Below are 14,653 nucleotides of genomic sequence, written 5' to 3'. Positions count from 1 at the left end.
TAGACCAGGTTGTATCCAATTTACTAGAGTTGTTTAAATCTCTTGAAGCGGCGCACTTTTGCACGTGGAACATGATACACATTGTTACTTCATTTCTCGGCACGCTGCTTTCATTTAGATCTAGAGCTTAAACCTCTAGACTCTTGAATACTTGTCGTTGTTTATTTTCATCTCACTAAGTTGTAAGTTGACTTGTAAATTTTCATGACCATTGAGCAATGACAGTGATATTTTTCATGCATATTATCTGCTGTTTTTTTTTAACAGATTTTATTTTCTTCACTAACTAGTTAAATGTATTACTGCAATGTAAACAATATTATGTGCGTTTCTCAAGTCCTGTCCGTGTGCATAGTGCTAGCTCTGGTTGAAATAGTTGACTGTATGGATCAAACGGTCCAAAGGGTAAAAAATCTGATATTGCTACCTGAAAAGAATCTTAGATATAATTTATTGTTTCTATTAAAAAAAAACAGAATCTGGCGTACAATGGACATAGCGAACATGCTGAAGAATAATTGCAAAGACAAAATCTAGGTAATTTCTGGGAGTTTGTGAAATTACTATCCAAGTAAGATCCAATCTTAAGAGAACATGTAATCCTAATCAAGCTGCTTCCAGACATAATATGTAAATGTCCCCACAAATGCAAAACCAACTTATTGTAATAGTGATTAAGAGCCAAATATTGCTAGATAATTTCCCCAATGTTAAGGCTACATTGTCTTGGATAATGACTGTGTACTAATTCTTTCATTGACATCATCTTAATGCCTCGTCTGCTTGAACCATTCTCCGAGTTTGGCAGAAATTCGGGTTGCTGAATCTGACCTCATTTCAGTAACATTTTTACGTACACCGGACCGTTTACACAGGTTATTATCAACTTCAGCAGCCCGCTTTGACGTCCTCAGCGAAATAACCAAAACTAGCCTTAAGCGCCGTCTACATGGTTATGGTTTAATTTTCAAAAAATTATAGAAACTAGAGACATTGACTAGTATAGATGAAAAGTCTTCTACTGAATCTAAAGCAGGCGGTTTGTTAGTTACTATGCAGCCTACATTTATTTTCTCACCTTGGAATTTTGATCGCTGTATTAACTAAAATAGTGGACACGTAAGAACTACCTTCAAAAAAACATGGATTTCCAATTCAAGACTGCCCACTGAAACGAAAAATAAAAACAACTAATAGCCAGTGTTACCTTTGCAGTGATCATGTGTACAGATCTGGAGATTATCAGACCTCAAAGACTTTTAGGCCACAAGAAAAAAGATGACAGGTGAAAAAGGTGAAGATTCTGTATTAACACATTAGAAAGAACAACGGGTGGAAATGTATTCTTTCTTGGACGGGATAATTAAAAATATCACCCGATATAAGCAATATCGTGATGTGGCAAGCATGAATGTTTACCGCCATCCCAATTAGTAAATCCTCAAATTAATTTCATTGCAGAAAACGATAAAAAAAAATTTTTTATTTGACATTCATGTAAAAAAAAAAAAAAAAAAGATTTCTGTAAAAGTATTGATAATTTGCAAGCAACAAAGGGCGTAAGATTTATTCGTAGTATATTTTTTTTTTGGCGAAGTAGCAATACTTTAACAATGAAAACACATTAGTTCGAGGTGGTGGAATGACATTTCTCTCCTTTATACCTTTTTTTTTTTTTGGGGGGGGCATCATCACAAGCTACCGCACTGGGCATCACACACCCTAGCTACGCCACTGCCAGATAGTGTTGTCTTTATGGATTCTTAATCCACTCTTCAAGCTGTGACTTACAACACATCATCTATACCAGGAGAGTGGACAACACTAATCATGATAATCCACAATATAAAATCAAAATTTAATATAACAATCATTTTACATTAGATCCCTGGGCACATATGTATCATCGGAAATGATAAGGCTTATAGATTGTCATCCATACAACAATCAGACAGACCTGTAAACTACATCTCTCTCAAGTCAATGTTAGCCATCAATCATAAAGAAGAGTGGCTCAACCAATGGGCATCAGGAGGCACAGGTAGAGCTATGTATAAAAGAAATGATTGCGCCAAACAAACTGGACAGTATTGATTAGGACACATACATGTTTTATGAAATTGTCAACATTGGCCTTACATATTGATCATAGATGTTACATCTTTTATGACATTATAAACACAGGTCTCGCTAGTTGGCCATGAATGTAACATGTTTTATGAGATTGTCAACATTCAGCTCGCTACTTGGCTATAAATGTAACATGTTTTGAGAGAGTGTCAACACTGGGCTCGTTAGTTGGCCTTGAATATAGCATATTTTGTGAGATTGTCAGCATTGGCTTTGCATGTTGGTAATTGATGTAACATGTTTACGAGAATGTCTAGTTGGCCATGAATGTAACATGTTTTGTAAGATTTTCAACAGTGACCCCACTAGTCGGCCCTGAATATAGCATGTTTTGTGAGCTTGTCAACATTGGACTCGCAGATTGTCCAATGTTGTTACCTGTTATACTAGACTACTTGGCTCACTGCCACATTAAGTTTCAGGGACACTTTGCTCTAGACTTTACATACCTTTTTAGTCCAGTTGCCATTCAAGAAGACAATTATCTCCAGTAGGGCTCTTTAATAATAGCTGACAAATTCTTATACATCACACACACACACACACACTAGCAGTTTTCAAAGTATACTTAATAACATTAGTCAGCGATTGATTGGGGGGGGGGGAAGGCGGAAATCAACCCTACGTCTTTGTTGAGTTGTTTTGTCAAGAACTTCTAGAAAATTCTCATTCTAATAATCCAGAAAAAAAACTCGATTTCATAAGTTGAATTTTTTCTACGTCATGACTACTAGAAGCTTAGAATTATCTACTTAAAAGTTGGACTTCTCAAGTGATATCAAGGCATTCGTTGTTTTTTTAAGTTCAAAAGAGGGAAGAGGAAGGGAGGAGGGAGGTACCTGATGACGCTGAACAAATCTCTTGACCTAAAATTGATATCTTTATTCCATATGTTAAATTTGTGTTGACCTGACCTTTTACTAAATGAGATTCGAACGACAAATATTTTGGTCTTAGTTCATATATGTCATTATATCATATCATTATTATATAAACTCTCGGTATTATTTTATCGTCTTGGAATTCAAATGTAAGACATTTTGTATTGAAGATATAGTTTAATATGTTACACGAGAATCAAAATAAATACAATTTTTATCCACCACCATCGGGAATCTAGAAGTGGAATAACTTGTTCTGCATTATGTTAGCATCAAATACTATTAATAACCAAATCAGTAAATTAATACACGAATAGAGACTTTCAACAGCATTATAGACCTATACACTTATAAAGCATGTTTATTACAGGCATGCAGAATGAATAGAGCTATGTTGAACACAACTGATGTTAACATTGACTGGGAAATCTTAATTTCGGACGAGTTTGCGTATAATTTTTCCTTCTGGGTTGGCGTGGTGGCACTTAACTGTCTAAATGGACTAGGTGTTGTGTCAAATATTATAAACATTACAGTGTTTGCGAAACAAGGTCTGAGAGAGCGGGGAAACTTTACATTATTTTGGCTGTCCATTTCTGATCTGATGGGAACCGTGTCCCAAGCTGCAATGTCAAAAGGGTCTTTATGGGATGTTGAGCTGGGTCCAATTGTTATGAATGGTCAATCCTTTTATTCGTTAGTTTATTATATAAGAGCTATGTGGAGTGATATCTCGTCTGGCCTGACCATGTTTATCTCAATAGAGCGTTGCATTTGTGTCATCAGGCCTCTGCATTTCAACTCGTCCTTCATAGCCAGACACGGTAAAGTCATTGTTTCAGTTATAGTAGTGGCGTATATAGTGTATTATCTCCCCTTTCTTACTCCCGCTGGACTGGAAGCTGAGTTGAATGTAGAAACGAATACTTCGATATACTACGCGGTTTACGCACCCTACAAATATCATTACGAAGATTTCAATGACTTTTTTGGCGGTATTCTGTTGTGTATTTTAGTACCATGCTTTGTTTTTGTATGTTCAATTCTGATGTACAGAGGCTTGCACAAGTCTTCAAATATCAGACGGACTCTCACATCTTCTCTAGGAAGTGACCAAGCTCAAACGGAAAGCGGTTTATCCATCAAAGAAAGACGTGTGGTCAAGATGGTCTTTGTTCTTGCCTGTCTCTACATGCTTTCTTCTTTCCCACAGATAGCGTACATATTCATTAACCAGTATTTCCATATGTACGACTCTGAGATACAGGAAAGAAAAACCAGAAACTTGAGTTTAATTGTTGTGCCTTTGTCATTCTTCATTCTAAGCATCTATAGTTCCTTCAGCATATTTGTCTATTATTTGTTCAGTTCTTCGTTTCGCAAAAATTTTCACGAAATGGTTAAATTAAAAATACTGATGAAAAAAAACGAAATAAAATGTGTGGAATAATAGTGTGAACAATCATTTCAAAAATTGATTGAATAAAATAAGTCACTTTAAACTATTCTGTGTCATTTATTTATATACTTCTGTGTTGAATGAATAAAGTACTTTGTCTGATAGGCTCTTAATAAAAATGGACTCACGTAAGTAAATTTTACGTCACTTAGTTTTCATAGAACCAAAAAGGGAAAATTTTAAATATACACCTTTCAATTTAATTTGATAAGAACATAAAAATAAAATGTCATTTAACCTTGGATAGGCCAATAATAGAATATGCACCCTCCGTTTGGGACCCCTCAACTCAAGAAGACATTAAGAAATTGGAACAGACACAAAATAGGGCAGTGAGATTCATAACAAATGAATATTCATATTTGACTAGAGTAACACCTTTAGTAAAATCAATAAATTTAGAAAGTCTTCAGGAGAGAAGATTCAAAAGTAAAGTAGCAATTATACATAAAACACTGAACCATAATATTTAAATACAAAAATGAAATCTAATAAAATACCCAGAAAGACACAAAGATAAATGTACATTCCTCGTTTCATATGCTAGGACAAATTTGTACAAGTGCTCCTTCTTCCCAAGTGCTATTAGAGCATAAAATGGGTTGGCTGAACCAGCCAGGTAAACAGTGACTTAGCAGAATTTAGGTCATTGCTTAACATGCTTGACTAAATGCATGACACGTAGGACGTGATCATCTTCTTTTTTGAAGTAACGTCTGAATTTTAAAAGATAAGATAAGATAATGCATTGTGAAGACCACCATCGATCTATCGATTATGGTTCATTATATAGTAAGTGATAAGAAGAAAGTGTAGGCTGTTATCCCAAGAGTGGTCTGAACGTTGTCGCCCGCACGAAGGTTATCCTAATATTTACGCGTTCTCAACCAAATGACAGAATTTTAAATAAAAACCAGATTATAAAGAGAGTTTGTGATCCCAAGGATTGTTATGGAGTATTTGTGTGTGTTTCTATTGTGACCAGAGGCGGCCTTAGCAAAGCGCGGGGCCCTCGACTAGTGTTATATGCTGGACCCTGAGCATATATATATACCGTACCACATCATGCTAACGGGCACGTCTGCCTCTCACGCTGTACACCTTATTTTTTTGCTACTAAACATAGTACCTTGCGTAGGTACTGTACTATTTACCTTTTACTAATTACATACTGCATTTTAATTGTTTAGCATGAAATATTTCGCCTTTTTAAAGTTAATAAACGAAACTATTGATTCCGAACATTTTGTATGAAAAACCTATGATGTCGATGCTCCTTAAGAACAAGGTGTGCAATTGGAGCTACAGTTGAACCTTTTAAGTTTGCAGATCCGACTTTCGCGGAAGGGTTTTGTGTGGAATTTATGTCCGACCGTCCGTCCCGTTTAGATCTCGTAAACTAGAAAAGATATTGAAAATCCGACGTCATGAAATCTTATCTTATCTAATACAGACGTTCTTCAAAAAAGAAGATGATTACATCCTACGCGTCATGCATTTAGTCATGCATATCAACCAATGACCTAAACTCCACCAAGTCACTGGTTTTCCTTGCTAGCTCAGGCAACCCATTCCATGCTCTAATAGCACTAGGGAAGAAGGAGTATTTGTACAAATTTGTCCTAGCATATGGGACGAGGAATGTGCCTTAATCTTTGTGTCTTTCAGAGTATTTTATTAAATTTTGTTTTTTGTATTTGAAGATAGTTTAGATCTTTCAAAGTTCTGATGCAATGGTTACTTTTTTCTTTTCTGAAAGTAAACAATTTAATTTTTAAAATCAACTATGCAAGCAGTTTTTTTCATAAAAATACAACACTTTTACAAATATTCACTAATAGTCGATCCAATTCGTAACATAAGCCGCTATTATGCAGGGCTGGCTTTTGGCAACTTCTACCTATGCTACCGTAGTGGGCCCTGCACTTTCATAGGGCTAGCGCTTATTCTAGGTGTATAAATTATTAAATTAAACCATTTTATAACTTTTATAATTGATTACACATGGCCTCCTGATTTACCAGGAGCTCCTGGAAATCTCATGAAATAGCAAAATATATACGAAAAAGTCCTGGAGATCTCAAGAAATTATTAAAATCGTTTGAAAACTCATACAAACCTCCTAAAATATATAGGCGAAAATTGTCATTTTGGGGTGTCATTCAATATGGAAGACGTCAATCCTACGCGCGATAAAAAAAAAACAGTATTATGCAATACTCGTAATTGTAGAATCTGGTGAAAGACGCTTCTCGCGCCTCAAACTGATGAAGAATTACTAGAGGTCAACATTTCTCGTATATGTATTGAAACATTTGGTAATTATTGCTATTGAGCGTGATCTATGTAGAAAAAAGAATTTTTATGATATAATGTATGACTTTGCTACACGCAAGGCTCGTAAAGTAATTCTGTACGTAGTAAAGAATGAATAAAATGCAAAAACGAATTTATTTTTAATATAAACTCTTAATTTTCTCTTGTTATCCGTATTCCTACCCAAACTGGGCCCCGCGAAATCCGTTTCGCATAGAGTCCCACAACGGTTGAGTCCGGCCCTGCTATTTAGTGATGGGTGAATACAGAGTAGATTACTTGTTCTCCCTCCCCTCTTTTTTTTGGCCGCTTAAGTTACGTGGGGTAGAAATAAATAAAGAGTGATCTTTCCATGCCTTTTTGGTCACAATGGTTAAGTCCGGCCCTGCTATTAAGTGGGGTAACTTTAGTCCTACTTGCAGAAATAAAAGAGTAATCTTTCCTTTACTCCTTGGTGTCCAAACTATTGAGCCACTGAAGAGAATTATATATATAGATCAGGGGTGGGCAACCTTTTTCCACCGAGGGCCGCATTTAAAAAATTTGGAGACTGGGGGACCGCATATATATATATATATATATATATATATATATATATATATATATATATATATATATATATATATATATATATATATATATAAGATAAGATAATTTTTATTGATCCAATCAAATGGAAATTCAGTTTAACTACAATTGACAACCTTGGCGTAACTACTGTACAATAACAATATAGATGCAAATACGAACAACATTCACACACGAAACACATATAGACTCATAACCAAATAAATAGATTTATATGTACTTCTCCATGACGACAGATGATCTTGTACACTCTGACCGAAAGTGGGATAAAGGAGTTTTTAAATCTTCCTGCTTTAGTCCTAATGGAAGGAGACGAACACTTCGTTCAGATCTTATATAACAGTGGTTTAATGGGTGCAGGTTATCTTTAAGAATCGAGAGGTTTCGGAAAGGCATCTTTCATGAAAAAACTTTTTAAGAGATGGTAGCTGTGTTCGAGTGATATACGATGCTTTTTTAATTAGTCTATTTAGTCTAAATCTTTGTGCCAGTGAAGTATTACTATACCAGCAGGTGATGGTAAAGTTAATTAGGCTGCTGATAGTTGCTGTATAGAAAAGTTTAATTATTGTTTTGTCGATGTTAAATTTCCTTAGCTTTCTGAGATAGAAAAGACGTTGGTGAATTTTTGTGTAAAGGTTTTGACAGTGTTCACTCCATTTCAGTTTGTTGTTGATGGTTGTACCAAAGTATTTATATTCTTGCCCTTGTACTACGATTTGGTTGTTTATCTGAATTTCTGAAAGATGGCCTTTATGTTTCCTAAAATCTATTATCATTTCTTTAGTTTTCTGAACATTTAAAATTAGAAAGTTATCTATACACCATTGGTAAAAAGTGTTAATTGTTGAATGGTACAGATTTTCGTCCCCTGCAATAAGGCCAATGATTGCTGTTTCGTCAGCAAATTTTATGATGGGAGTGTCGGCTGACAGGCTCTGAATGTCATTTGTATATATGGTATACAATACTGGTGACAGGACGCCCCCTGAGGCGCTCCAGTGATAGGCTCTCTCGTGCCTGACACACGCTCTTTTACTTTTACATATTGTGGGCGTTTGATGAGAAAGTTTAGAATCCAAGCTTGTATGTTTTTACTAACGTTCAATTCAGATAGTTTCATATATATATATATATATATTGCACTACAATTGAGGAATTACAACAAGAGTTAGCAATTTCTAGTACTAATTTTACGAACGTTTTTTTTATTCAATTAATGACCAATTAGATCACAAAATTTCACCACACATGTATAGTAGTACATAATATAAAATAAATAACTGTTTACTCTCATGCATAATTTTCCGGAATCTTGGAACGAGCTCACTAGTTGTTGTTTTTCTTGTGACCGCTGCCGATTACAGTCAATCATCCTCAATCTGTTCTAACACTTGATAATGTTCAAACAAAAAAGGTTTGTTCACAAATGAATGTGGTTTCAAATAATGTAATATCTTTTTTTTTTTACTCCAGCGAAAGAACTGGCTGGAACTTTTTTTTTCCAGATCATAATTTGCTCGAGGTATTTCCTCTGGACCTGAATCAGCTTCTTCACAAGATGGCAGCTAGGGTATTGAAAACTGGTTCCAAGTTCTTGAAGGCTTAAAGTCTTGTACTTTTCAACCATTTTACTAGAAATACTTTCACCTTTCACCAATGAAAATAAGAAAACCTGATTTCACTTGCTGGTCTAAAGAAATGGAACAGCTTTGTTTGAAAAGATCTCAAATGCACATACATTTCATGTGTAAACAACAAATTGCAATGATTCCAATGATAAACATGAAGTCTGTCTTCAACTCTTCATCAGAAATAATAACAAAGTCACAGTCATGTCCTTCAAGAAACCTAACAATTTCTTCATTGAGATTCCATATTATTCTAATGCTAGGCCAGTGGATACTACTGTGTTATCGAACATCGGAATGTTTTGTTTTCAAATCTTCAATTACTTTTCTGAATAGCCAGTCAGTGCCGGCCATAGATAATTGGAGGCCCTAGGCAAAGTGAATTATATAGCACCAAATAAAATAAAAAAATAAAAATTAACTGCGAAAAAACTAAAAGTATGCAATTTATTAAAAACCTAGTGTACTTCAATAATAACAGTGAGGATTGGTTTCTCTATTTCTTTTCTTAATTTGATTTTATTAATTTAAGTCTTGTATGAGGCCCCCCGCCCAAACAAAAGTGGTCCCTAGGCAGTTTGCTTATGTGAAAACTATTTTAATTCTTTTATTGTTCTTATAACTAGATATTCAATGCAGCTTTGTGTAAACTTTCCCGTTATTAGTTTATGGTTGGGAAATTGTTCTTTATTTTATTAAAAAGCCTCTTTTTCTCAGTCTAAACACGGGCTCCATCAGTTGTTACCCTTTCCATCTTGTACAAACCAATTCAACTCTTTCAACACAGTTCTTCATAGCATTGAATAAATACTGGCGTGAACTTGTGTCTTTGACTGAATTCTTCGAATTATAGCCATTTAAAATAATCTTCGTTTACTTTAAACTTTTTTAGAATGACATTTAGAGACATTGTTTCTTTAGCCTCTTCATTATGCGAAAGTTTTAATATTTTAAAGATATTTACAATTATGTATTTTTAATATATTTGCATTTTTATATTTGTGTAATGTGTAGGCACACCTGATTTCTTTAGGTGTCCGCGGGCCACGTAGAACACAACAGCACCCCCCCCCTCCTTCTGCTAAACAGGCAGCGGCCTAATCCCCTAGTGCCTTTGACTGAATTTTTCGAATTATAGCCATTTAAAATAATCTTCGTTTAAACTTTTTTAGAATGACATTTAGAGACATTGTTTCTTTAGCCTCTTCATTATGTAAAAGTTTTAATAAATTAAAGATATTTACAATTATGTATTTTTAATATATTTGCATTTTTATATTTGTGTAATGTGTAGGCACACCTGATTTCTTTAGGTGTCCGCGGGCCACGTAGAACACAGCAGCACCCCCCCCCCTTCTGCTAAACAGGCAGCGGCCTAATCCCCTAGTGCCAGGATGTCTACAGCATAGAGGACATCGCGAGCCGTTGTCCTAAGACAGCGCCGGATGACTCATCCTTCTGGGTGCCAGTCCTACGACCACCAGAAGAAGACCCAACGTGCTAGCGGTTCAGAAAATAAGTAGACAAGACAGTAGTAACATTAACATTCACTAGTTAACGAAACCTATGATGAATGTTAGCACCATTGTATCAGATCTTTATATTTTTTTTCCTCAAATATTCCTGAAAAGTGTATTTATTAAATCCTTTTAATTTACAAATTATTATTTGTGGTGTGCCTGCTAAAATATCTTATATATGTGAGAGGGATAAATAAATTAGACTTCCCCTAGACTTTATCTAACGAGCCAACAATAAGTATTAAAACATCTCGTCACATATATATGGAACTACATATTTTGTCAACTCTGGCATGGCTAGTTGGCCACGGATGAAACATGTTCTGTGGGATCGCCAACAAAAGTTGTCTCCCTATTTTCCATGATTGATGAGATTGTCATGAACCTTTAAAGCCTCCATAACTGTTGCTGTCCTCCATTTCTTCCCAGAAAAAAACTTCTGGAGATAAATGCATCCTGTGGCGATCACGGCTCGAAGCCATCAGTAAAGGATTGCAGATAGCTGAAAACTAGCTCTGATAGAATCCAAGCACCACCAGATAGCAGTGGCGTAGCTAGCTATGTGCGGGTGGTGCGGGCCGCAAGGGGCATCTGTAATAGACACTAAAAAAACATGAGCTTCAATAAACACAATGATTTTATTAGTCTATATTTATGCTCTTTACTCCAGCCACTTGTTCTCTAAACTGACTTCCTTTTACACACAGTCCTGACACAGTGCTGTTCACTCAACCATGTATACACTCAAGGTCCACTGGTCATTTCATACACAGACACACACACTGCACTACCAGCCACTCAAAACACATACACTTACTATCACAGCATCAAGTGGTGAGGGGCATCAAACTAAGGACATACTTTCTCAGTAAAAACAACACACTATACATACATGATAGCTTCTAGAGTCTACCCAGAGTCTCAGTGTGGATTCAGGAGTGGTAGATCCACTATAGAAATGATATCTTCTCTACGACTACTGCAGGAGAAATTCAGAGAGAGAGACAGACCCCTTTACATTGTTTTTGTTGATCTGACTAAAGCTTTTGACATGGTCAGCAGAAGTGGCATTTTCAAACTCCTGAGGAAAATAGGTTGCCCTCCCAAACTACTGAAGTTAATTGAGTGTTTTCACGAGGAAACTAAATGTACTGTCAAATTCAATGGAGCCCAATCAGCACCTTTTGAGGTTTGCAGTGGTGTCAAGCAGGGATGTGTGCTCGCACCTACTCTGTTTGGCATATTCTTCTCCTGTCTACTGCATTATGCGTACAGCGACATAAACGAAGGTGTGTTTCTCCATACAAGATCCTCTGGAAAACTATTTAATGTATCAAGGCTGCGGGCAAAAACCAAGGTTAGGAAGCTACTTGTCAGGCAACTCCTGTATGCTGATGATGCAGCTATTGTGGCTGATTCTGATATTCAGCTACAGTCCATGGTTGACAAACTATCTGCTGCTTGCCAGAAGTTCGGCTTAATCATCAGTCAAAGCAAGACTAAGATACTTGTCCAAAACACAAACACTGCACCTCAAGTAAGCATTAATGGCCAACCACTAGAAGTTGTTGATCACTTTTGTTACCTTGGCTCCATCATATCCAACAACACTCTACTGGATAAAGACATAAACAACAGGATAGCCAAGGCAATGGCCACCATGTCACGGTTGCAGAAAAGAGTCTGGGACAACATATTGCTGACTAGCAGTACCAAAGCCCTAGTCTACCGGACCTGTGTGTTGAGCACCTTGCTGTACGGAAGTGAAACATGGTCAACCTATTCATGGCAGGAAAAAAAGCTGAATGTCTTCCACCTCCGATGCCTAAGGCGGATCTTTAAAATAAGGTGGCAAGATAAGATAACCAATGAGGAAGTGCTACATAGAGCAAGATGCCAGGAGATCCGCTCTGTTATCAGCAGCAGACGCCTTGGCTGGCTTGGCCACGTTCGTAGAATGCCAGTAGGTCGACTTCCACAGGACATCCTGTATGGCGATCTAATAGAAGGCAGGAGAGCCGCTGGTCGCCCACTTTTACGTTATACGGATGTATGCAAACGCGACATGAAGCTCTTCAAAATCGACACTGGCAACTGGGAAGAGGTGGCACTGGACAGATCCACATGGAGAGAGAGCATAAAGGAAGGGTCACAGATTGCAGATGTCATACACAACAGAAGCAGAAAGAAGGGTGAAAATGCAACGGCGCCTGGTGATTATATATGCCCAACCTGCGATCGCAGCTGTGTATCAAGGATTGGCCTCTTTAGTCACACAAGAAGTTGCAAAGGGAAAAGATCGTCTCTCGAGACGTAAAATGCCACAGATACATACATGAACAAAGACAAACTACTGTATTAGAAATGTTAAATGCAAATTTAATTATTTTCTACTTTGTTTATCTCTCATGATCTTTCTTTAATTAAATGTAAACTTTAGACCTGGTTGTATCCAATTTACTAGAGTTGTTTAAATCTCTTGAAGCGACACACTTTTACACGTGGAACATGATACACATTGTTACTTCATTTCTCGGTACGCTGCTTTCATTTAGATCTAGAGCTTAAACCTCTAGACTCTTGAATACTTGTCGTTGTTTATTTTCATCTCACTAAGTTGTTAGTTTCTTGTAAATTTTAATGACCATTGAGCAATGACAGTGATATGTTTCATGCATAATTATCTGTTGTTTTTTTTTTTATTTTTTTTCTTCACTAACTAGTTAATTGTATTACTGTAATGTAAACAACATTATGGGCGTTTCTCAAGACTGAAAATAGTGCGTATAGTGCTAGCTCTGGTTGAAATAGTTGACTGTATGGATCAAACGGTCCAAAGAGTAAAAATCTAATATTGCTACCTGAAAAGAATCTTAGATTTAAAAAAAAACAGAATCTGGCGTACAATGGACATTGCGAACATGCTGAAGAATAATTGCAAAGACAAAATCTAGGTAATTTCTGGAAGTTTGTGAAATTACTATCCAAGTAAGATCCACTCTTAAGAGAACATGTAATCCTAATCAAGCTGCTTCCAGACATAATATGTAAATGTCCCCACAAATGCAAAACCAACTTATTGTAATAGGAATTACGAGCCAAATATTGCTAGATAATTTCCCCAATGTTAAGGCTACGTTGTCTTGGATAATGACGGTGTACTAATTCTTTCATTGACATCATCTTAATGCCTCGTCTGCTTGAACCATTCTCCGAGTTTGGCAAAAATTCGGGTTGCTGAATCTGACCTCATTTCAGTAACATTTTTACGTACACCGGACCGTTTACACAGGTTATTATCAACTTCAGCAGCTCGCTTTGACGTCCTCAGCGAAATAACCAAAACTAGCCTTAAGCGCCGTCTACATGGTTATGGTATAATTTTCTAAAAATTATAGAAACTAGAGACACTGACTAGTATAGATGAAAAGTCTTCTACTGAATCTAAAGCAGGCGGTTTGTTAGTTACTATGCAGCCTACATTTATTTTCTCACCTTGGAATTTTGATCGCTGTATTAACTAAAATAGTGGACACGTAAGAACTACCTTCAAAAAACATGGATTTCCAATTCAAGACTGCCCACTGAAACGAAAAATAAAAACAACTAATAGCCAGTGTTACCTTTGCAGTGATCATGTGTACAGATCTGGAGATTATCAGACCTCAAAGACTTTTAGGCCACAAGAAAAAAGATGACAGGTGAAAAAGGTGAAGATTCTGTATTAACACACCAGAAAGAACAACGGGTGGAAATGTATTCTTTCTTGGACGGGATAATTAAAAATATCACCCGATATAAGCAATATCGTGATGTGGCAAGCATGAATGTTTACCGCCATCCCAATTAGTAAATCCTCAAATTAATTTCATTGCAGAAAACGATGAAAAAAAATTTTAATTTGACATTCATTTAAAAAAAAAAAAAAAAAAAGATTTCTGAAAAAGTATTGATAATTTGCAAGCAACAAAGGTCGTAAGATTTATTCGTAGTATATTTTTTTTTTGGCGAAGTAGCAATACCTTAACAATGAAAACACATTAGTTCGGGGTGGTGGAATGACATTTCTCTCCTTTATACCTTTTTTTTTTTGGGTGGGGGGCATCATCACGAGCTACCGCACTGGGC

This window comes from Biomphalaria glabrata, chromosome 15 (genome assembly GCF_947242115.1).
Source record: "Biomphalaria glabrata chromosome 15, xgBioGlab47.1, whole genome shotgun sequence".
Lineage (NCBI taxonomy): Eukaryota > Metazoa > Mollusca > Gastropoda > Planorbidae > Biomphalaria > Biomphalaria glabrata.
This window is presented reverse-complemented; position numbering follows the sequence as displayed.